This window comes from Balaenoptera physalus (genome assembly GCF_965194825.1).
Source record: "Balaenoptera physalus genome assembly, chromosome: 18".
NCBI lineage: Eukaryota > Metazoa > Chordata > Mammalia > Artiodactyla > Balaenopteridae > Balaenoptera > Balaenoptera physalus.
In genome coordinates this window covers 50,016,830-50,043,922 of record NC_138899.1, presented here as the reverse complement: position 1 = coordinate 50,043,922, position 27,093 = coordinate 50,016,830, and positions in this window count along the sequence as shown.

The window sequence follows — 27,093 nt, the reverse complement described above, 5'->3', positions numbered from 1 at the left end:
TCAATTTTGTTTATCTTCTCAAAAAACCAGCTTTTAGTTTTATTGATCTTTGCTATTGTTTCCTTCATTACTTTTTCATTTATTTCTGATGTTTATGATTTCTTTCCTTCTTCTAACTTTGGGGTTTTTTTGTTCTTCTTTCTCTAATTGCTTTGGGTGCAAGGTTACGTTGTTTATTCGAAATGTTTCCTGTTTCTTGATTTAGGCTTGTTTTGCTATAAACTTCCCTCTTAGAACTGCTTTTGCTGCATCCCATAGGTTTTGGGTCATCGTGTCTCCATTGTCATTTGTTTCTAGGTATTTTTTTGATTTCCCCTTTGATTTCTTCAGTGATCACTTCGTTATTAAGTAGGGTATTGTGTAGCCTCCATGTGTTTGTATTTTTTACAGATCTTTCCCTGGAATTGATATCTAGTCTCATAGCATTGTGGTCGGAAAAGATACTTGATACAATTTCAATTTTCTTAAATTTACCAAAGCTTGATTTGTGACCCAAGATATGATCTATCCTGGAGTATGTTCCATGAGCACTTGAGAAAAATGTGTATTCTGTTGTTTTTGGGTGTAAAGTCCTATAAATATCAATTAAGTCCATCTTGTTCAATGTATCATTTAAAGCTTGTGTTTCCTTATTTATTTTCATTTTGGATGATCTGTCCATTGGTGAAAGTGGGGTGTTAAAGTCCCCTACTATGATTGTGTTACTGTCAATTTCTCCTTTATGGCTGTTAGTATTTGCCTTATGCATTGAGGTGTTCCTATTTGGGTGCATAAATATTTACAATTGTTATATCTTCTTCTTGAATTGATCCCTTGATCATTATATGGTGTCCATCTTTGTCTCTTGTAATAGTCTTTATTTTAAAGTGTATTTTGGGGCTTCCCTGGTAGCGCAGTGGTTTAGAATCTGCCTGCTAATGCAGGGGACATGGATTCGAGCCCTGGTCTGGGAAGATCCCACATGCCGTGGAGCAACTGGGCCCGTGAGCCACAACTACTGAGCCTGCATGTCTGGAGCCTGTACTCCACAACAAGAGAGGCTACGATAGTGAGAGGCCCATGTACCGCGAAGAAGAGTGGTCCCCACTTGCCGCAGCTAGAGGAAGCCCTCGCACAGAAACGAAGACCCAACCCATCCAAAATAAATAAATAAATAATAATTAAAGTGTATTTTGTCTGATATGAGAATTGCTACTCCAGCTTTCTTTTGATTTCCATTTGCATGGAATATATTTTTCCATCCCCTCACTTTCAGTCTGCATGTGTCCCTAGGTCTGAAGTGGGTCTCTTATAGACAGCATATATATGGTTCTTGTTTTTGTATCCATTCAGCCAGTCTGTGTCTTTTGGTGGGAGCATTTAATCCATTTACATTTAAGGTAATTATTGATATGTATGTTCCTATTCCCATTTTCTTAAATGTTTTGGGTTTGTTATTGTAGGTGTTTTCCTTCTCTTGTGTTTCTTGCCTAGAGAAGTTCCTTTAGCATTTGTTGTAAAGCTGGTTTGGTGGTGCTGAACTCTCTCAGCTTTTGCTTGTCTGTAAAGGTTTTAATTTCTCCATCAAATCTGAATGAGATCCTTGCTGGGTAGAGTAATCTTGGTTGTAGGTTTTTCTCCTTCATGACTTTAAGTATATCCTGCCACTCCCTTCTGGCTTGCAGAGTTTCTGCTAAAAGATCAGCTGTTAACCTTATGGGGATTCCCTTGTGTGTTATTTGTTGTTTTTCCCTTGCTGCTTTTAATATGTTTTCTTTATATTTAATTTTTGATAGTTTGATTAATATGTGTCTTAGCGTGTTTCTCCTTGGATTTATCCTGTATGGGACTCTCTGTGCTTCCAGGACTTAATTAACTATTTCCTTTCCCATATTAGGGAAGTTTTCAACTATAATCTCTTCAAATATTTTTTCAGTCCCTTTCTTTTTCTCTTCTTCTTCTGGGACCTCTATAATTCGAATGTTGGTGCATTTAATGTTGTCCCAGAGGTCTCTGAGACTGTCCTCAGTTCTTTTCATTCTTTTTTCTTTATTCTGCTCTGCAATAGTTATTTCCACTATTTTATCTTCCAGGTCACTTATCCGTTCTTCTGCCTCAGTTTTTCTGCTATTGATCCCATCTAGAGTATTTTTAAATTCATTTATTTTGTTTTTCATCATTGCTTGGTTCCTCTTTCGTTCTTGTAGGTCCTTGTTAAATGTTTCTTGCATTTTGTCTATTCTATTTCCAAGATTTTGGATATCTTTACTATCATTATTCTGAATTCTTTTTCAGGTAGACTGCCTATTTCCTCTTCATTTGTTAGGTCTGGTGTCTTTTTACCTTGCGCCTTCATCTGCTGTGTGTTTTTCTGTCTTCTCTTTTTGCTTATCTTACTGTGTTTGGGGGTCTCCTTTTCACAGGCTGCAGGTTCGTAGTTCCTGTTGTTTTTGGTATCTGTCCCCAGTGACTAAGGTTGGTTCTGTGGGTTGTGTAGGCTTCCTGGTGGAGGGGACTAGTGCCTGTGTTCTTGTGGATGAGGCTGGATCTTGTCTTTCTGATGGGCAGGTCCACGTCTGGTGGTGTGTTTTGGGGTGTCTGTGGTCTTATTATGATTTTAGGCAGCCTCTCTGCTAATAGATGGGTCTGTCTTCCTGTCTTGCTAGTTGTTTGGCATAGGGTGTCCAGCACTATAGCTAGCTGGTCGTTGAGTGAAGTTGGGTCTTGGTGTTGAGACGGAGATCTCTGGGAGATTTTTGTCATTTGGTATTATGTGGAGCTGGGAGGTCTCTTGTGGACCAGTGTCCTGAAGTTGGCTCTCCCACCTCAGAGACACAGCCCTGATGCCTGGCTGGAGCACCAAGAGCCTTCCATCCACATGGCTCAGAATAAAAGGGAGAAAAAATAGAAAGAAAAAAGAAAGAAGATAAAATAAAATAAAGTAAGGTAAAACAAAATAAATTTATTGAAATAAAAAATAAAAAATAATTATTAAGAAAAAAGAAAAAAAATTTTAAAGTAAAAAAAAAACCAAAAAAAAAAACGGACGGAGAGAACCCTAGGACAAGTGGTGAAAGCAAAGCTATACAGACCAAATCTCACACAGAAGCATACACATACACACTCACAAAAAGAGGAAAAGGGGAGAAAATAATATATCTTGCTCCCAAAGTCCACCTCCTTAATTTGGGATGATTCGTTGTCTATTCAGGTATTCCACAGATGCAGATACATCAAGTTGTTTGTGGAGATTTAAACCGCTGCTTCTGAGGCTGCTGGGAGAAATTTCCCTTTCCCTTCTTTGTTCATACAGCTCCCGGGGTTCAGCTTTGGATTTGGACCCGCCTCTGCATGTAGGTCACCTGAGGGCGTCTGTTCTTCATTTACACAGGATGGGGTTAAAGGAGCAGCTGCTTCAGGGGCTCTGGCTCACTCAGGCCGGGGGGAGGGAAGTGTACGGATGCGGGGCGAGCCTGCAGCGGCAGAGGCCAGTGTGACGTTGCAGCAGCCTGAGGCGCGCTGTGCGTTCTCCCGAGGAAGTTGTTCCTGGATCACGGGACTCTGGCAGTGGCCGGCTGCACAGGCTCCTGGGAGCGGAGGTGTGGATAGTGACCTGTGCTCACACACAGGTTTCCTGGTGTCGGCAGCAGCAGCCTTAGCATTTCATGCCCGTCTCTGGGGTCCACGCTGATAGCCACAGCTTGCCCCCATCTCTGGAGCTCGTTTAGGTGGCACTCTGAATCCCCTCTCCTCGCACACCAGGAAACAAAGAGGCAAGAAAAAGTCTCTTGCCTGTTCAGCAGCTCCAGACCTTTCCCGGACTCCCTCCTGGCTAGCTGTGGTGCGCTAACCCCTTCAGGCTGTGTTCACGTTGCCAACCCCAGTCTTCTTCCTGGGTTCCGACCTCCGAAGCCCTAGCCTCAGCTCCCAGCCCCCGCCCACCCCAGCGGGTGAGCAGACAAGCCTCTCGGGCTGATGAGTGCTGGTCGGCAATGATCCTCTGTGCGGGAATCTCTCCGCTTTGCCCTCCGCACCCCTGTGGCTGCGTTCTCCTCCGTAGCTCCGAAGCTTCCCCCCTCTGCCACTCACAGTCTCCGCCCACGAAGGGGCTTCCTAGTTGTGTGGAAACCTTTCCTCATTCACAGCTCCCTCCCACTGGTGCAGGTCCCGTTCCTATTCTTTCGTCTCTGTTTTTTCTTTTTTCTTTTGCCTTATCCAGGTACGTGGGGAGTTTCTTGCCTTTTGAGAGGTCTGACGTCTTCTGCTAGCGTTCAGTGGGTGTTCTATACGAACAGTTCCACGTGTAGATGTATTTCTGATGCATCTGTGGGGAGGAAAGTGATCTCCGTGTCTTACTCTTCCGCCATCTTCCGATCACTCTAGTTCTAAATTAAAATTTGAAGATAATCAGATAATGACTAACACAATAGGAAAGGAGAAGAAGGAAGTTTCATGTAGTTCCTAGGTCAGTAGCAGCCCTGAAATTCATAAAGAATGTTGTATCTGAAGTTAAGGTACAAACACCAGCTCACATACAGTACATAATTTTTCTTTATCATATATATTTTTAACAGGCACTGCATTATTTCATCATCAGAACAAACGAAGGAAACAGGAGAAATATGGAGTATTTTGAGTGGACAGTGTCTTTGGGGATGTAGCAGTCAGTCACATCAACACCACATAAGTAACCACATTAAAATCCAGTGGTTTACAACAAAAAGTATTTATTCTCCTGTGCATGGTCTACAGGTTGTGATTCGTCTGACCTAGGCTGGACTCAGTTTCATTGCTACGTCTTCAGCTATGGTTTGGCTGGGCTTTAGTTCCAGGCTGCAGGTTGAATTCAAGATTTCTCTACATGTGTTTTGTTGGGGGTCTAGATGAAAAGGAAGGATTCCCTCTAACATGCTCTTCTCATGACACGCTGTGGTAAACTGAGCAAACATACACAGGGCCTCTTCATGTGCTACATTCTCATTCCTTTGGCCAAAGTAAGTCACATGAACAAGACCAGCATTAAGGATTGAGGATATATATATTCCAAACACAGTAGGAGGTGGACAGAAAGGACATTTGCAAAAAAGTAATCCAAACTATCACAGGGGGAATACAGGTCCCACTTAAGAGGATGAGTTGAGAGAGATTTCTCAGAAAAAAATGGCAAAGATTTAAAAAAATAAAAAACAGCCTTCTGTCATAGATGTAGAAAACAAACTTTCTACAAGGGGGAAAGGGTGCAGAGGGATAAATTGGGAAATTGGGATTGACATATACACACTACTATATATCAAATCGATAACTAATAAGAACCTGTAGCACAGGGAACTCTAATCAGTATTCTCTAATGACCTATAGAATCTAAAAAAGAGTGGATATATGTATATGTATAACTGATTCACTTTGCTGTGCAGCAGAAACTAACACAACGTTGTAAATCAACTGCACTCCAATAAAAATTAATTAAAAAATAGCCTTCCTCTCACCTTTTCCAGACAATTATATAATTTTTAAAAAGTAAGTCTGCCCTCTTACTCTTTGCTTCTCCCCTTCTGATGCTTCATTTCTGCACACCTTCTATTTCACCGCAAAAGTTACCAGCCTTTGCAGTTTTTGTTCATGTTCTTCTGAATTTCTTTCCTAAATTCATATAGATGCATATGAGAATATGTGTATAGAGAGATTATTCCTTCTGAGCAGATGAGAAAAATGAATATGTAATATTTCATTTTTTGGATATATCACTATTTGATTATCCATTCTCCTGCTGATGGCCATATGGATGGTTTTAAGTTTGGGTCATTATGAATAAGACAGTTTTTAAACACTCTTTTACAAGTCTTTTTGTGGACATAAATTTTCATTTCTCGTGTAATGAAGTAGGGGGGTAACGGGATTGATGTATATTTAAATTCATGAGAAGCTGCCAAATAATTCTCAACGTGGTTTAACCATTTCACTCTACCACCAGAAATGTATGCAACCTTCACGTCTTGTCCTCATGTGTGTTTTTCTTTTTTTAATAGATCTTTATTGGAGTATAACTGTTCACAATACTGTGTTAGTTTCAGTTGCACAACAAAGCAAATCAGCCACATGTATACACATGTCCCCATATCCCCTCCCTCTTGAGCCTCCCTCCCATCCTCCCTATCCCATCCCTCTAAGTGGTCACAAAGCACCAAGCTGATCTCCCTGTGCTATGCAGCAGCTTCCTCTAGCCATCCATTTTACATTTGGTAGTGTATATACTTCAATGCTACTCTTTCACTTCATCCCAGCTCCCCCCACCCTGCCTCCCGCCCCGTGCCCTCAAGTCCATTCTCTACGTCTGCATCTTTATATTCCTGCCCTGCCACTAGGTTCATCAGTACCACTTTTTAAAATTACATATATATGTGTTAGCATACGGTATTTGTTTTTCTCTTTTTGACTTACTTCACTCTGTATGACAGATTCTAGGTCCATCCACCTCAGTACAAATAACTCAATTTCGTTCCTTTTTATGGCTGAATAATATTCCATTGTATATATGTGCCACATCTTCTTTATCCATTCATCTGTCGATGGGCATTTAGGTTGGTTCCATGTCCTGGCTACTGTAAATAGTGCTGCACTGAACATTATGGTACATGTCTCTTTTTTTTTTCTTTAAACATCTTTATTGGAGTCTAATTGCTTTACAATGGTGTGTTAGTTTCTGCTTTATAACAAAGTGAATCAGCTATACATATACATATATCCCCATATCTCTTCCCTCTTGGGTCTCCCTCACTCCCACCCTCCCTATCCCACCCCTCTAGGTGGTCACAAATCACCAGGCTGATTTCCCTGTGCTATGCGGCTGCTTCCCACTAGCTATCTATTTTACATTTTGTAGTATATATAAGTTCTCAGGGTATATGCCCAGTAGTGGGATTGCTGGGTCATATGGTAGTTCTATGAGGTATCACCTCATGCTGGTCAGAATGGTCATTATCAAAAAACCTCATGTGGTTTTATTAGTCTTTTTTATTGTAGCCATTTTATCCTGTGTGTAGTGCCTAGTGCTTTTAATTTGTATGTCCCAGACGATTAATGTTGACAAAGTTTTCTGAATGCTTATTGGTGATTTGATGTCTATGCAAACCTTTTGACAATTGTTATTAAATTTCTCGTCTTGTTGGGTTTTTTGGTTTGTTTGTTTGCTTGTTTTTAGTTCTAGAAACAAGACTGCCAACAGATATATTTACTGCAAATAATTTTCCCAAGTGTGGCTTTCATTTTCCTAATACTATCCTTTAATGAAAGGGAAATATTAATTTTTTTGGAGCTTCCTTCACCAATTATTTTTTCTTCTTGGTTAGTGATATTTCTGCCCAATTAAGTATGTCATTTTCCTACCCCTCAAACACAAAGCTATTGTATTCTGTTTTCTTCTAAGAGTTTTATGGCTCTGAGTTTTACATGTAGGTCTATGATCAAGATTTTTGTGTAGAGAGTAAAATAGGTATTGAGGGGTTTTTTTGTTGTTTTTTGGCTAATGGAGTTATCCAGTTGTTCTAGCAATTGTTAAAACACCTGTTAAAAACATCCAATTCTCATTGAATTAACCTAATGTCTTTATCAAAAATCAAACTGATGATATGTGGGTAAGTCTAACAGGAACAGCACTGCTCAAAAGAACTTTATGTGACAATGAAATGTATTATATTTATACTGCCCAATAGGGTAGTCACTAGCCACATGTGGCTATTGAGTACTTGAAATGCCACTGAGACAACAAATATTTCACTTTATTTAATTTTTATTAAATATGGACAGAAAAGATCTGGAAACTGTATTCTGTTCCATTGATCTCTTTTCTATTCTAGGTCAATCATATTCTCTGAATAACGTAGATTTTTAAAAAATCTTAATTGCAGGCAGTACAATTACTGCAAATTTGTCTCTTTTTTTTTTAAGACTGCTTAGGCTGTTCTATATTCTTGATGTTTCCATATAAATTTTAGGATCATTTGTTTCTTCTAAAGAGCCTGCTGAAATTTTTATAGGGATTGTATGGAACTTATTTATCAGTTAAGGGAAATATTGACATCTTACCACACTGAGTCTTCCAGTCTCTGAGAATGACCTATCTTTCTATTTCTTTGGGTTCTATTTAACTTTCTTAGCAATGTTTTCTAGTTATCATTATAGAAATCTTGTACACTTTATTTTGCATTTATTCTTAAATCCTTTTTTGTATCTTTTTCTGCTAGTGTTAATGGTACTTTTAAAATTCATTATCCAGTTTTTTTGTGGTAATTTGGAGACGTAACTGATTTTTGCACATTGATCTTAATTCTGTGATTATGCTAAATTTACTTCTTAGTTCTAGTAACTTCTTGTAAAATCCTTAATATTTTCTATGTCTATGTTGAGGCTGTTTTCAAATAAAGGGAGTTCTATTACTTTCTTTCCAATATTTATACCTCCTTGGATTTTTAATGTGCACAATCATGCTTTCCAGTCTTGAAGACTTTTATTTCTTCTTTTCTGAACTTTATTCCCCGTCTTAGGGAGAAGGCATTCATTCATTTGCCTTTGGATATTCTGTTAGCTAGAGGTATTTTAAATATTGAGGATGGTCCATTCTATTCCTACTTTGAAAAGAGTGCTTAGTTTTTCCAAGTGCCTTTCTCTGCATCTGCTAGTACGGCAGATGATATGGATTGATTTTGAAATGTTGAAGCAATCTTGGATTCCTGGAATAAACCCCACTTGATCATGTTGGCTCACAGTAAAGGTAAATAAACCTCTTCATTCTTAAAAGGACATTATTGTCTTAAGTCCTATTTTATCTAGTATTAATATTGCTGAACCAGATTCCTCATAGCTAATATCAGTCAAATATTTCTTTTTTCTAAACTTTTATTTTCTTTATCTTTAGATTGTCTCATTATATTTTAAATTTATTTTTATAATAGTTCTGTAACTCTGCTTTTTAAGTGGTGAATTTAGTTCTTTTAAATTTATTTTAGAGATAAGATATGTATATACATATATATGTAAAACTGTTTTTAACATAGAAGTTTATTTCAGTTTGTCCCATTTTCCTTCATTTAGAAAATTTCTTTCTATGCTTCTTCTAAAACGATACTCATACCTCCCTCAAACCATGATACTATTAAGAACTTTAGCATACTCTCCCCTCTGTTGGTGTTTTCTCTTCCATAATACCAGCCCAACTTGTCAGTATTAGGTAGATTTTCATTTGAGGTTTCTCATAAATATACTTATGTTTTCTCTTTTTATTTTTTTTGTGTATCTAGGTACACATATGCATACATATATTTGATGACAAAATATAAATATGTTATAGCAATATGTACTTATTTATTTAAAGATTATAATAACTATAGTTGATTATCTTTTTCCAAAGTAAAACTGGCAGCTTCTCTTGAGTGTGTATCTGTCTATTTTTAAGTACTTTGTCCAAACATTTTTATTGAAGGCATTTGTGTGGTAACCCTTCTGAGGCATTATATGTTTGCAAATATTTCCTGAGGATAATTTTTATCATCCCTTAATATATTTAAATAAGAGTTCATCTGGATTTTGAATCTATGTTCTAAGCTATTTTTTTCAACACTTTGAAAATGTTGCCTCAAGGCTTTCTTGAATCCAGTACTGACATTGAAAAATCTGATGTAAATCTAATTTTTGTTCTTTTGTATGATCTACTCTTTCTCCCCATAGTTGTTAAAGACCTTCCCTTTTTCTTTAATAATATATAATATAATTAATGTAGGTTTTCCCTAAACTCTCTTATGTGACCCTTTTTTTAGCTCTCTTTAATCTGAAATCTTCCTTGGTTTTTCAAAATATTTAATAGTGTTTGCTGAACATCTTAACTGAGACCCTTGTCTCAAATGGTCTACCATCCAATTAAACTTCTGAAATGAACTCTAACTTATAGACAGAAAGTGATAAGACCTTTGTACCAATATCCTGAGGGTTATTAATGTAAAGCTCAGGTTTTTTTGTATTAAATACCAACTTCTAAAATATGATTTATAGTGAAATTTTCTGATAATTATCCAGAAGACACACTTAATGGAATCTGCAGTAGCAATGTTAGAATAATTATCAAAAGATAGTCTCCACATGAATTTTTCAGATGTTCCACTGAAAAGACAAAAGATAACAAAGTTGTGCCCACACAGAATGTTGGTTATTAATACACATTGTCTTCAAAGGATTTACAAAGCCAGTAATAAATGTGCATACATGTGTATTGATATTAGTTTTTATATGTGCACTTTTAGATTTAATTATTCTTACCTCACATCATCATAAAACTTTAAAATCAATAGGGTGCTCATATTTAGAACAACATTTTGTGAACATAAATCATTTCTTTAATAAATTAAGAAATAAACTCAGGAACTGTTACAAAAGGAGACTGATCATGACTAAATATGATGTGACGTGGTATTCTGGATGGGATCCAGGACTAAAAATTGACATTAGATAAACACTAAGGAAATACGAATAAGGTATAGACTTTAGTGAATAATAGCGTATCAATATTTGTTTATTCATTGTGACAAATGCACCATACTAATGTAAGATGTTAAGAATAGGGGAAAATGGGTACCAGCTGTGTGGGAACTCTCTATACTATCTTTGTAATTTTCCTGTAAATCTAAAATTAGTATAAATTTTTTTTTTATTTTTAAAAAGTAAATTCAGGAAGCCTCATGTTGTACTTACTAACATTTTATTTTCCTTAGCTGTATATGAGATGATTAAAACTTTCCAGGTTAATAATTTCTCATCAGTATGGTATAAATATTAATATTTTTTGGCACATAGATTTGTATAGTACTCTAGCTCTTGGAACTTAGAGTAATTATTTGTTATTCTTCATAGCATTGGTAAGTATGTAAATATAGTATATTTATTTTTTTAATGTGGGAAAAGTAAGAAAGGTAAATTTTTTCTTTACATTAGACTATTTAAGTCCACTCTAAAATCACTTAGCATGCTATAAGATGTAATTTACTAAATGAAACTTGGCCACCCAGGGTAATTCCTTTACTTATTTATTATGATTTTTTAATGATATGCAATTCTAAAAGTGAGCACTTTACACTAATTATCAAGGGCATTAATCCCATTAACTGTATCAATTATAAAATGGATTTAATCAAAGAAAAGGTGCAATAAAAATGCAAACAATTCCATAGCACATTTTCCAGTGCCTTGTTTACTAAAGCCTTCACTGCTTATGGCAAACTGCAAAGTAATTAAGGACCATAGTTCATTTGTACCATGGTTGTGAATACCAATGGAGCCGCACTTCCACAAAGCTACATGCACATGGACAAAATGCATATGAAAACCCACACTTCTGATGTCAAAGTCTCTTTCCAATTTTCTTCCTTGATTTTTTTGAAGTATAATTGACAAACAGAATTGTATGTATTTAAAGTGTACCTTGTGATGATTTGATATATATATATATATAGTAAAATGATTACCACAATCAAATTAATTAATCCATCTATTATCTCATATGGTTATCTTTTTTGTTTTTTTGTTTTTTTTTTTTTTTTTTTGGTGAGAACTCTTAAGGTCTACTCTCTAAGCAAACTTCAGGTACAAAATACAGTATTATTAACTATAGTTACTATGATGTATATTACATCCTCAGAGCATACACATCTTATAACGAAAACACTGTACCCTTTGAGCAACATCCCCCTATTTCCCCCACCCCCAACCCCTGGCAAAGTCTCTGTTCAATTTACTTCCTTGATTTCTGAATTTCCATTGGTCCATTCTAGTCCATGGTCACTGATTCCTTAGGTTCTGTAGTGTAACACTGGTCTTTACTCCCAAATGTGTCCACGTGTGTTTTCTGAAATATATTGTACAGATACAATTGAAAATTTAGCTGTTATTTAAACTGATTCAATGAAAGAGTAGAAACCTCCAATGTTGATTCAAGTCACTTTGTGACTGAGGTATTAAGGTCATCTGCTTGATTATGACTGTGAACCAGAGTAGACCTGAGAAGTCTATGGGCGTCATACACATACACAAACAGTAAAGAAAAGTATATGAATATGTATATAACTAGACACATTGCGAATTTATAAATAAATTATAGGAACTTAGACCAATGTCTTTAAAGTGACCTTGCTGACACTTCTAGCCTAAAATAGTTTTAGAAACTTTCCTCATCTGACTTGCAGAAAAAGTCCAATAGCAGCCTCAAGCTGGAATCAGTTTCAAGGGTTATGATTTTCTTTAGACATATTGGTGTGTACACCAGCTCTAAACATGAATCCTTTAGTTTACATTTGAGAAGAGTTTTACTGGGTGGCTGCTGGCAGTTCTATGCATATGTATTCGTATGCTTTTCAAGCCACAGAATCCCTAATCGCAAAGAATTTACATTCTCTCATAAGATTTTTATTCGTATTAAAATATTTAAGAATGGCAGTGTGTTATTAATTTTTTTCTATTTTCCCATCATTCCATGCACTAACATTCACTTGAACTTTATTTCTCTTCTTAACGACAGTCTCAGTGGTGATGTCAGCGTGTACACAGAGAACTGCCATCATTTTTTATAATTACATTATGATTCTTAGCGTAAAATCTGCTTGACTCTCCAGATTTTTCCACCTTAGTGATAACCGCCATTATATGTCATGTTATCTCTTTTAAGTTATCCCTCAATAATGACTTAACTAGCATATTTCTCTGACAACTTTCATTGTCTTCTAACACTAATCTATCAGCTTGTTATTTTAGCTCTCTCGTCTCAGTAAAATCTGCCTGTGTTGGCAATATAGCCTCATGTATGTATACGATGAACTCGTGTTTATCAAAACCATGAATCAAAAATGAAGCCTAAATATCTAAGTTAGCCTCTATGTATTGGTCAATTCCAACTCCTGATTTGCTCAACATATTTTCATTAAAAAAATTAATGGGGCTCAGTAATCCATATTAGTAATTTATTGAATCAAAATGTTAGACACAATCATTTTTGGAAAAGAAGGGTATAAGGCTAATTCAAATTGGCAGATAATCAAAATATAATTTATATTTGCTTATATATATATATATACGTACATGTACGTGTTTGTGTGTTAAAAAAGATATACATATATATCTTTGTTAATATTTCATAGAATCACAAAATATCAGGTTTAGAGAACACCTCACATGTAAGTTGATACAACGACGTATTGAATGTTCACATTCCTACAACCTCTTGGAAAATAATATCTAAAGCTTTAATAAATGTGTGCCCTAGGAATTCTCACTCAAAATGAGTGAGCATTTTCCAGGGTTTCCTATGATACAACCTTAACAAACTACATAGGGCATTTGCTTATAGGTCCACAATCCTTGAAGCCAACTGTGTCTTGGAGTTCTGAATTGTTAGGGTTTTAGGAAGATAATATACAACATATTCAGTGGGATCTGAGGCAGGGCCTCATAGCCAAATATTTCTGTAGCACACATATATAGTCATACTAAATGTCATAAAGAACAAAAACATCCTTATGTCATTTCAAGTCAGTTTTGCTCTCAAACAAGTTTAGGTCAAATCAGGTTTTATGAGCAAAATACATTATAAAAAATGTTTCAGTTTTCCATGCTTTTGAGATTTCAAAATTCCTAACCATTATTTTGCTTTCTTTCCCTAGGATTACATGATATAATTACACAAGAAAATGCTTGAATATAATACTAAGTTTTGTGGCCATATGGAAATGTCTTATTGCTACCAGTACTAGAGATTATAGATTTTTTTTTCCCAAAGGACAATAAACAGATGACTATTAACATTCATCCAGATTCTCCTCCTTCAAGCAAAAGCTGTGAAGGAAGGTAGGGTGGAGGAACAAAAAGGACAGGGTAAGTCTCTAGGCACTAAGTAAAAGACTTTAAACTTCTTGTGTTTTTACTCCATCAGTAAAATAGCTTTTATTCTCAGTAGTGTATATTTATAAATTAAATGTAACATTATTTATATATTATATACACTGTATGTAACACAAAAATAGACATTAAAAACAATGGAAAAAACATAAACATACAAATGCTTTAATATTTTTCAACATTAAAAGTGATTTTAAGTATCTTCTGTGATTCACATCCTTTTGGAATCTGCTGCAAAAATGGATGCATACTCTATATCCTCTTTCCTGTGGCCCAAACTTATACCCTTAGGGTGGGAGACAGCATAGCTGAGTTGTATTTCTCAAATTGTAGCATATGTGACACTGATGATACACGAGGTGATTTTAGGTGATACATGGAGGCACATATTTTAGTAAATAATTACTTAGTAATTTAAATGTATTTAATGAATATTAATCATTTTTAAAACTCCATCATTTTAACGTTTTTTAAACATCTTTATTGGAGTCTAATTGCTTTACAATGGTGTGTTAGTTTCTGCTTTATAACAAAGTGAATCAGCTATGCATATACATATATCCCCATATCTCTTCCCTCTTGGGTCTCCCTCCCTCCCACCCTCCCTATCCCACCCCTCTAGGTGGTCACAAAGCACCGAGCTGATCTCCCTGTGCTATGCGGCTGCTTCCCACTAGCTATCTATTTTACATTTGGCAGTATATATAAGTCCATTAACATTTATTTTTAAAAATCACAATTAACACATTAAACTCTTGATTTTATTGGCATCCTTGCTTATGTGAAAGGTACAATTTTAAAAAACTTAACCAGTATAAAGATAAATGTCAACTTTATAAATAAAATCACAGATGTTTTGTGGCTATGGCAGGGTTTCAAATGATAGTATGGGAGTGAATGGAATTGTGAGTGAATGGAATTGATAGTATGTGAGTTAATGGAATAGGAAACAAAACCTAGCAACCAAGAAGGAAGACTCTAGTCAATCCATCTTAGTTTGATGATTGCCTCAGGTAATGCATGGAAAGTAGTTAGTACAGTGCCTGACTCAAAGTAAAAGTCCAATGAATGCTGGTGTTAAATGAAAACACAGTAATCACTTATTCAGCTCATCTCTTTCCTCAATCCACTAGCCTGAAGGTCAGAGACAAAGACGGATAGCATGTAAAGAATCTTAACGCAACGCGTTGATAAACTCCTGTCTAGATTTGTCCTCATCCATTCAGTAGACAGCAGCACAGTGTTCTGACCACATTTTTAAAATCAAGAAGATAGTTTCTCATTCAGCAGGTTGCAATGATTATGCCACTCAAAGGTAACTAAAATACATGAATATATATATATATATATATAAAATCAACAACTTATTTTTAAATAAGAATTAACCTTTTCTAAAGAATTATTTTTGTTTTATTTTATTATATCTAATTGAAGCTGCTTTTTTGAGTTCTGGCTTTATAGTCTCCTCATCAACTTTGAACAGCTCACCAAAATATAGATGTAATTTAAACAAAATCAAAAACAAAAAAAATATTAATTCCTAAGATAACCTTCACACATTATGGAATGAGATAGTCCCATTCTTTTAAAAAACAAAGAAAGGAAATGAGCATCTTTGAGCTTTATAGCATGAGGATTTTCTGGGATAGAAAATAAATAATTTGACAACTCTGAGCTTTCAAATCAGATGTCTAAAGCCTAACTCATACGGGATAATGTTCAATTCCAAAAAACACCAAACACAAACAGGTAAAAAACTCTGAGATTTGCTTGAGGAATGGAAACCAACTTAATTCCAAAAATTAATTTTCAATCTCTTTTACAATAAAATAACTTTCTATAGGTATTTAAAACACATTTCTCAGTGATTACTCAGAATTTTAAAAGATGATGGTAATCCCCTTACAGCTCGTTATAAATACTTAACTGAGATTGACCTAGGTTCCCAGTAGAAATTACCTTTACAAGACACGAAACAACCCTCTCTCTTTGCAAGCTCAATCCTCTTTCGAGAACCTAAACAGAGCTTAGTTGGCTTGTACTAAATTTCTTCTGATTATGAGCTCCCTACTCTAGTAAAATTTTGTTAGCTCTGGCTCCCAGGAAACATAGCAGTAATGGTCATACCATTTATTTAAATCTAGGCCACATTTGATTTGGTGCCTATTGTGTACTTTCCTTTTTTTTTGAAATTCCTTTTTGAACAGTACGAACTCCATGCTGTTGTAGGAGTTCTGAAGATGCTGACAAAGAAGCAAGGGGTAGTCTTGCTTTTCTCCACCCTTCATCAACTATCACAGACTCTCCATTAGCATCTGAAAGTGCCAGTGAAAGGTAAGCTCATCCCAGCCCAAGCCCCTGTTAAGGAAGATCACCATTATCTTGGACTTCTGGATCATTCCCCATCCTCCAGATTCCAATCTTCATAGGACTCAGCAGTGCTTGTTCTGCCCCTTATCTTCCCCACACTTCGTTTACTAAACCCACTTCCCTGTGCCCTCTGAAACTCAAAGTCAAGTATCAGCAGAATTAACTTTATCCTCATCAATTGTATGAAAAGTCCCTCCTCCTTTTTGCCATAGCTGAAACCCAGCTCTCTCCTAATAACACTATTTCTCTGAAGTCCCTGCTTCCTGTCCTACATGCCTCATAGCCTAGGATCTGGAAGTTAGTCTTTTGGCCATTTTTTCAGAGCCACTTGACATGTTCTTTCTCTTGTCCTTTCCACTGCTGTTCCTTCTACCTGGAATGCTCTCCTGCACTTCACCCTCCACATCCACAGGGCTACATACTTCACTTCCTTCAAATGACACCTTCCCAAAGCTTTCTCTAGGACCTATCTAAAATAGCAACCTCCTCCCTACATCTCATATCCTCCTCCCTGATTTCTTTTATCATCTTACACCAAAGTGAATCAGGTCAAGAAAAAATGTAAGCCTGATACTTGCTGGATACTGTGCTGCAGATATTATATGTAATATTTAATAGCCATTTTGTCAGTGATTGCTGTGGGCAAGGTTCTGTGCTATGTACCAGACATAAAATGATATGATAAAGGCCATAGAGTCCTTAGCTTTCCAGAGTTTGGATACTAATCGTTTATCAAATCCCTACTATGTTTCAGCTATTTTACATGTAGTCACTGTAATTTGGAAAACAACCCTTACCTGATCTCCTTTCTTCCTTCTCTTTTCTCCGTATTACCATAGCAATTGATCTAAAGCACAAATCTGAATTCTCCCCTCTACTTAAAAACGTACAGTTTCCTCTTCTTGGAATGTGTTGGAATGTTCTTTCTCCATATCTTTATGTGGTCAATTTCAACTCACTCAATATTCAATATTTAGTGTGATTTACCATATTTGAATGCTTCCCCACCCCCTTCTCTTTATATAAATCTAGACTTCATTAGATTTCCTTTCATCTGTGTTCTCATAGCTTTTATTATAGTATCTATCACTCCATCACAAAATAATTCATTGAAATTCTATTGATCTATGACCTTATCTGTCTTTGATTCCCCCCATCAAATAACACAGGCATATAATAAATGCTTGATAAACAAATCAGTACATTGTAGTTCCCTATGAGTGTACTTCCATGGGGAAGAAAGGGGAGAGCTCACTAGACTCAGGAACACAGGTGAAGGAAGTCAGGAAATAAAAACATCTACTTCTCTCCTGTGCTTAGCACGCCTCTTGCCACCATAACTACAAGCCTCTCAAGAAAGGATAACTCAGAAGATGAGGATGGTGAATATGTCCCTTTAAAAAAAAAACTGTCAATGGGGGGAGAAAATTTTTGGAAGCACAAAAATTTAGAATGAGAGGATGGTTTGAAATAATATAATTTCACAGATATAATGAATTCCATATTACAGTGGAGCAAATAAGACTCAAAGAGATTAAGTGCCTGCATCAATGTCACACAGCTGGTGCATTTTAGTATCTTCATTTAAATTCATATAATTAGGAGTGTTCCTGCTGTATGAACCTCCATTCAATTTCTGAGAAGTGAAAATTGTGTGAAAATCCATATGGGTGTCATGAAACATGATATAATTTGCAACACGTTATTCCTTTATCTCCCCCCATGTCACCTCTATGAGTCAGCCTAGCACTACAAAAATTTCCATATACCTGAGAGAAACAGGTTTATTATCACAAGTATTCACGTGTCCTGCTTTATCTGTTTCATTCTCCTTATCTTTTATTTGACCACTTACCCATAATCAAATATATGATTTTCCTACTGCCATCATGTTCTTTCTTCGAGATTTCCTGTTAGACTAATCTTTAATTCTTCTTCTTTCCACTTTTATGTGTTAACTTTATTTCCTTACAATTTTCTTCTCAAGTTGTGTTCTTCTTAAACGGCAGATGTTACTTGGCAACAGAGCCCTATGGAGTCTTCCTGGAACGATCCTACGGGTGTCTGGGCTCCTGGTTCCAGGGATGACTGAGCAGAGGTAACTGCACTTGGTTGCCCATATTTCTTGCATGTATTTGTCATCAACAGGCCCTTGCCTGCCTGTAGATTTACTTACAACAGGAATTCTTGGCTCTCTTGAGTCCCTAACAGCCACTTCTCAGGGTAAAATAATCAGGGTAAAATAACCCCAGAAGAGAAAAACACAAATCTAAGAAAAATCCCTTATAAATTCCTAATATTGTAGTTATATTGGGATCTTGTGACTATAGTTTATCTCAAGGGAGAACAAAGTCTGTACGTGAAGCAAGAGAATTCACATCATGAAACTATCCAAAGATCCACTTTCCGGATGGTCTGTTCCTTTCCCCCTCCTGTGACGCACCATCCTTAGAATCTGTTCATGCCAACGGAGCAAATGCTTCATTTCCTGGAAGCTTCTATCAGAACTTCCCGTTCCCATTTGTCAACAATCACCAATAAGGATGTCAACATTTAATGTTGTCTTAGCCTTTGCTCAATGTCTACAGGTTTTTTCTCCCTTAAAGTCTTTTCCTTCCTTTTTGTGTAACTATGAAGGGAATTCAACTATGTGAAACCAATGAAAAGAGGCTATTTTTGAGCCTGTGTTTTATTAAATGGGAACAATATTATTAGTGCATAATGCATATTTAATACAGTAACAATAATTATTTTTAAGTACTATTAAAGATGTTTTAAAGCCCCTTTTAAGAAGTCAAATATGTCAGAGTCCCTGGTGACAGGCAATGCTATTAATCGTAGAGGTTTTGTTAGCTTTCTGGGTATTTCTTAAATGGTAGGCAGTTGAAATGCTTAACACTCCCTCACTTTATTCATGTCTCTGGGGACTCGTGTCATTCTACTCTTAAGTCTGTTGCAATTTCACATGACGTTCTTTCTTTTCTAAATCATGCCTCAAATTTTCATGACTTGGACATCAGTTAAAAATCAATTGCTCATTATGAGCAGTTCATGCAGCTCAATATCAAAAAAAACAAGCAACCCAATCCAAAAATGGGCAGAAAACCTAAACAGACATTTCTCCAAAGAAGATATACAGATTGCCAACAAACACATGAAAGCATGTTCAACGTCACTAATCATTAGAGAAATGCAAATCAAAACTACAATGAGTTATCACCTCACACCAGTCAGAATGGCCATCATCAAAAATCTACAAACAATAAATGCTGGAGAGGGTGTGGAAAAAAGGGAACCCTCTTGCACTGTTGGTGGGAAAGTAAATTGATACAGCCACTATGGAGAACAGTATGGAGGTTCCTTTAAAAACTAAAAATTGAGCTACCATATGAACCAGCAATCCCACTACTGGGCGTATCCCCTGAGAAAACCATAATTCAAAAAGAGTCATGTAACCACAATGTTCATTGTAAGTCTATTTACAGTAGCTAGGATATGGAAGCAACCTAAGTGTCCATCGACAGATGAATGGATAAAGAAGATGTGGCACATATATACAATGGAATATTACTCAGCCATAAAAAGAAACGAAATTGAGTTATTTGTAGTGAGGTGGATGGACTTAGAGTATGTCATACAGAATGAAGTAAGTCAGAAAGAGAAAAAACAAATACCATATGCTAACACATATATATGGAATCTAAAAAAAACCCAAAAAATGGTTCTGAAGAACCTAGGGACAGGACAGGAATAAAGACACAGATATAGAGAATGGACTTGAGGACACAGGGAGGGGGAAGCATAAGCTGGGATGAAGTGAGAGAGTGGCATGGACATATATACACTACCAAGTGTAAAATAGATAGCTAGTGGGAAGCAGCCACATAGCACAGGGAGATCAACTCGGTGTTTTGTGGCCACCTAGAGGGATAGGGAGGGTGGGAGGGAGACACAAGAGGGAGGAGATATGGGGATATATGTATATGTATAGCTGATTTACTTTGTTATAAAGCAGAAACTAACACACCATTGTAAAGCAATTATACTCCAGTAAAGATGTTAAAAAATAAATCAATTGCCCATTGATCAATGAGATCTCCCCTCTTTTTTCTGTTTTCTTGTAAAAGCAAAAGTATCTTTCATATATTTCACTATACTTTAGAATACAGTATGCTTCAAACTTACCTGTGTATAGCTTTGTTTTTGTTTCTTCTATCATATTTGGAATCCTTCCAATACCCTGTGCTTTCTCTTATGTTTTATGGAGAAATAACAGGCTCTCTCAAATGCATCAGCTCTATGTTATGACACTAGGTGACTAAAATTCTTGTTTCTATTTCCTCCAATTTTCTGCTGCATTTCTTTTAAAACTTAACTTTCTGGGACACTTTAATTGGTCCTTTTTTTTTAACATCTTTATTGGAGTATAATTGCTTTACAATGGTGTGTTAGTTTCTGCTTTATAACAAAGGTAATCAGTTATACATATACATATATCCCCATATCTCTTCCCTCTTGCATCTCCCTCCCTCCCCCTCTCCCTATCCCACCCCTCTAGGTGGTCACAGAGCACAGAGCTGATCTCCCTGTGCTATGTGGCTGCTTCCCACTAGCTATCTATTTTATATTTGGTAGCGTATATATGTCCATGCCACTCTCTCACTTTGTCCCAGCTTACCCATCCCCCTCCCTGTTCCTCAAGTCCATTCTCTAATAGGTCTGCGTCTTTATTCCCGTCTTGCTCCTAGGTACCGCATGACCTTTTTTTTTTTTTTTTAGATTCCATATATATGTGTTAGCATATGGTATTTGTTTTTCTCTTTCTGACTTACTTCATTCTGTATGACATACTCTAAGTCCATCCACCTCACTACAAATAACTCAATTTCGTTTCTTTTTATGGCTGAGTAATATTCCATTGTATATACGTGTCACATCTTCTTTATCCATTCATCTGTCGAGGGACACTTAGGCTGCTTCCATGTCCTGGCTATTGTAAATAGAGCTGCAATGAATATTGTGGTACATGACTCTTTTTGAATTATGGTTTTCTCAAGGAATATGCCCAGTAGTGGGATTGCTGGGTCATATGGTAGCTCAATTTTTAGTTTTTAAGGAACCTCCATACTGTTCTCCATAGTGGCTGTATCAGCTTACATTCCCACTAAAAGTGCAAGAGAGTTCCCTTTTCTCCACACCCTCTCAGGCATTTATTGCTTATAGATTTTTTGATGATCACCATTCTGACTGGTGTGAGATGATTCTCATTGTAGTTTTGATTTGCATTTCTCTAATGATTAATGGTGTTGAGCATTCTTTCATATGTTTGTTGGCAATCTGTATATCTTCTTTGGAGAAATGTCTATTTAGGTCTTCTGCCCATTTGGGTTGGGTTGTTTGTTTTTTTGTTATTGAGCTGCATGAGCTGCTTGTAAATTTTGGAGATTAATCCTTTGTCAGTTGCTTCATTTGCAAATATTTTCTCCCATTCTGAGGGTTGTCTTTTCCTCTTGTTTATGATTTCCTTTGCTGTGCAAAAGCTTTTAAGTTTCATTAGGTCCCATTTGTTTATTTTTGTTTTTATTTCCATTTCTCTAGGAGCTGGGCCAAAAAGGATCTTGCTGTGATTTATGTCATAGAGTGTTCTGCCTATGTTTTCCTCTAAGAGATGTATAGTGTCTGGCCTTACATTTAGGTCTTTAATCCATTTTGAGTTTATTTTTGTGTATGGTGTTAGGGAGTGTTCGAATTTTATTCTTTTACATGTAGCTGTACAGTTTTCCCAGCACCACTTATTGAAGAGGCTTTCTTTTCTCCATTGTATATTCTTGCCTCCTTTATCAAAGATAAGGTGATCATATGTGTGTGGGTTTATCTCTGGGCTTTCTATCCTGTTCCATTTATCTATATTTCTGTTTTTGTGCCAGTACCATACTGTCTTCATTACTGTAGCTTTGTAGTATAGTCTGAAGTCTGGTAGCCTGATTCCTGCAGCTCTGTTTTTCTTTCTCAAGATTGCTTTGGCTATTCGGGTTCTTTTGTGTTTCCATACAAATTGTGAAGTTTTTTGTTCTAGTTCTGTGAAAAATGCCAGTGGTCGTTTGATAAGGATTGCATTGAATCTGTAGATTGCTTTGGGTAGTAGAGTCATCTTCACAATGTTGATTCTTCCAATGCAAGAACATGGTATATCTCTCCATCTATCTGTATCATCTTTAATTTCTTTCATCAGTGTCTTATAATTTTCTGCATACAGGTCTTTTGTCTCCTTAGATAGGTTTATTCTTAGATATTTTATTCTTTTTGTTGCAATGGGAAATGGGAGTATTTTCTTAATTTCACTTTCAGATTTTTCATCATTAGTGTATAGGAATGCAAGAACTGGTCCATTTTTAATACCTTTTGACATCACATAATTATTGGTTTCCTTTGTAGGGAAAAAACAGCAGACACTTTTTGTTAAATATAAAATATTTTATTGTAGAACCTCTTTGAACACTTCAAATTTACCTTCTGTGTGATATGTATGGAGTCAGCACTGCACAATATGACCCCAGGTAGTATTCTAATATTTTAAACAGATCTTCTCCACCAGCTGCACCAGACAATCTCTTGGTTAACTTATGTACCTCCTTAAAGTTCCTGCTATCTTTATTTCAATGACCTTGAAGTTATAGTCACTTCTGGCCAATTAAGCTGTAAATCAGAATTTCTCACTAATAGTGGCGCAATTATAGACTACAGTGAAATTTCTCAGCAAAGAGAGATTTCTGTATACATTTAGGCTTTGTTTATTTGCCAAAGAACAGACAAAATTAGAGCAACCACAGCCAGCTCTACTCCCTCACCCTTTCAAAAAAAGTCTATCTGGAATATTTGCATTTCATTCTGTTTCTAAAAATATGTGTCTCATCCTATGTTATTTTGCATACCTTTAGGAAAATTGACTGAAAGATTAAATTTTATTAGTCATAAAATATAAGCTTATAGTATTCAACTCTGTTTAACCACGTAAACACAAAACCTTGTTAGCCAATGGTGTTTAAATATTGTTGCACCTTCATTAATGGTATTGATGCTACCAAAAACACCAGTTTGAATGGCTAATTGTTTTTCCATCTGAGGGATGAAACAGGCAAGCTGTGTTGAATTTGTTCATGAGATGTTCTCATTTACATTTGTAATTTGTGTGAGCTCTTGTCAACACAAACACCAAAATGGCAACTATCCACAAGGAGGCCAGAAATCTAAGTGAGCACAGGGTGATTATGGAGAAGTTGAGCACATTTACATCTCTCTATACTGAGAGAAGACGAAGAACACAGTTGGGAGTATCAACAGGTTTTAGCAAAGTCTGAAGTATCAAATGTACTGAGAACGTCTTCTATTTTTTTTGAAAAAGACTTCCTGAAAGTCTGTGATTCCATGAAATGTTGCTTTGCTGCTTTGCTGAAGACTGTCAGTCATTGAAATATATGACACAAGAACATCTACCATGAATATATTTTTAATCTATATGTTATGGATGGTTTTATCACATGGAAGAACGTCCTTTTCTTAGTATGGAGAACATCTATGTGTATAATTCATCTTTTGGATTGTGACAAATATACTAAATTTGGAGTGCTGTATAGAGTTAAAGATCACAAGTTTAGAGGTAAATATACATTAAAGAGTGCATTCAAGTCTAAAGTATTTTAAAATTAAAGAGACATTTAAAAGTTTCTTTTAAATTAATTATGAACCCTTTTACAAGTTAGTTATACAAAAAAAAAAAAAAAAAACCAAACAAACCTATCAAGCAACTCATTATATAAGACACAACTTATTCACTTGTAAGGATAACACTAAACTTAATGACTATGCTATACAAATGATGTTATAATTGACATAATATTATAGAATAGTATAAAAACCTAATAATAGCAGGACTTTTAGTTAGAAAAATGTGTCCTACTATTTCTTCAAGGATTACTTTAAAAATAGAATTTGGTTTTACTAAATATTAATGTGTGTTTAGGGGGTCATTCAAAAATATGATTGATTATCTGCTTTTTTGGATTCCTCTTGATCACCTTTAAATTGTGAAATATACTTTTACTCCTGGGTATTGTCCACTTAAATTATATTTATATTTATGTATTGCATGCCAAACCAATTTTTACTGTTTTTTTTTTAGATTCTCTATGCTTAAGTCAAAGTATTCCCTCCATTAAACATCTCTGGTTAATCTAAAACATGAAATGCAAGCTATTTTAGTTACTCCATAATTTCTCAAAAATAGTCCTTTACTAGGTGCTCTAGGGGATACAACAGTGAATCAAAAAACTTATCCTTTACAGAAGGAAAAGAGACCAATGTACCAATAACAGGAATACAGTGTAAAAAGCATAGCATAGATTGGGCAAATCCTCCCAAGAGGCCATTGGAAAATGGTAATTTGCAGTGTGGTGTGGGGAAGGGACAGAGCAGTAAAGAGGGAATCTAAGAAAGAGTTCCTAAGTTGAGCCTTAGTAAAGAAGACTTTGATACAAGGAAGTAAACTGGTTCATGCATATTTTTGCAATGTTTTCATTATTCAAAATGGCATGAAGATGGCACAGGGAGTGGCACTGTGTGGTGAGAAAGGCTTGTCTGTGGATAGAAGCTTTGAGAAAGAACTTGGACAGGAACTATAGGTAGAGGGCTGAAAATGCCAGAATTAGTAGGATTTGTGAGTGAGCTTTACCTGTAGATTTTGGAAAGGTCTGAGGATTTTGAATGGATAATTACAAACGTACTTTAGAAACTTTAAATTGGCTTGAATTTTCAGTTTTGACTAAGACTGGCAAAGGGGTCATTTGCAAAACATGGACTAGAAGTGAGAAGCTGTGAAGGCCTATTTTAGGGCCTACTAGTGAAATTTTAAAAGGGGACACATTTGAAGGTATGACAGACAGAGTTCACATCAGAAGCATGTGAATTTGTGAAAGTATACAAAATAATAAGTATGAGAAGAGAAGTCCCAAGGCAATAATTGTGAGAAAAGTTTTAAGGGGAGCAGAAGAGAGTAGATGTAGGATTGAAGTTGTATGACGCTTTTTATGAGCCAGTCAAATCCTTCCTCATCTCCATGAAGCCACTATCATTAAACTCCATTATTAACAGAGTGTCCATTTTGTGCTGATAGAATATAAGAGTACCAAGCTAGGAAATAGACTGTCTGGTTTCAAATCCACAATCAACTCTGAGATTTTATATAAGTCATTGAAACTCTCTAAGCCTCTGTTTCCTCATCAGTAAATAAGGATAATAATTTCAACTTCACAAAGTGGTTTATGTTACTTTCTGCCTCCAGGGCTCCAAAGAGATCTACAAGCTTTAATACTTTTGCGTGATAAAGTTTTGTGTAATCTACACATTGAGGTTCGCATTTGTAAAGAGAAAACCTCCATGCATGTCATGAATATGCTCCAGTTCCTCCTAATTCACAGGGCTATAAAGCTTAAATCACCCTAATAACTTCTGTCAAAATACGGTATTAATTTGTTCACTCATCCATCCACTCAATTAAACTATATTTATTGAGAACATACTATGTTTCAGCCACTGTGTTAAGGAAGAGTAACCAGCAAAGCTAAGGCCTCTGCCCTCATAAGTTTTAGGTCTTAGTAAAAGGAGAAAGACAATAAACAAATGAGGAGGAGCCAGCCATCCTCATTTGGCTGGGAAGAGTTTTCCAGGAAGATCTTGATGATCAGCGTCTTCGTTCACATCCCAGTCCCCTCAGTTACGTGGTGCATCCTAAGTAATGTGTCTCTAATGATGCTAATCATAATCACTTATCTTCTTTTTGCCTCAGTTTTCTCATCTTAAAATTGTTTTACATGAGAAAATGCCTCTTAAGGTGATTGTGAGGATTAAAAGAGTTAATGTAGGTAAAGAGCATAGCATGTAGTGAATTTGGTGTATTTATGAATAATAATGGCTTTGAAGTTTGTACATTATTTCTTTTTGTACATATATGCATATATGTGTTTATAAATTGCATATAACTACATATATGTATTTACATAGCAATATGTATAGAATATGTAAGTATATAAATACATACACAGATAATGTATATATACATAACATATAGTATATATACATATAGTTAGAATTGATACAAGGTTAAGTTTGTTTTAATGCTGTTCTTGCTTGTTTTCTAACATACTTTACTGAGAATAAAGAAAGTGACAGTGCTACAGCTAGCATTAGAATTTGCATTCAATACAGAATATGTTTGCATTAGTCAGGATGCTGCAGTAATGGAAAACCCTAAAATTTCAGTGACTTAATGAAATGTAGTTTATTTCTTACACATGCAAAGTCTGAAGCAAGTCAGACAGTCCTCCTACATATTGGTAGTTAAGTCATAATAAACAGGGGGCTTCCAAAGATACCCTAACAGGTGAAGAGAAGTCTTGAGAATAGTGGAAGTAAAAAGGTCAGATCCAAAAAGGGCTAGTCTTACTTCCATCCACATACCTTAGCCAGAACTCAATCATGTGACCCAAACTACCTGCAAGGGAGATGGGATAATATAGGTTTAGAGACTTTCCATGTGACCAGGAAGAAGAAATGTACGAATTCATAAAATTGCTTCTGCCAAAGTATCTGATGAAGTGTGTTGGATACAAACTATAAAATGTACAGCTGTCACAGTGGAAAACAATTCTCACGTAACACTTGCTTTAACAGACAAAGTAACAATCTACAAATCTCCCATAGTTGTATTCAGCTCTATCTTTCAAGATTATAGAGCAAAAATATTTATCTCGCATAAAGTTC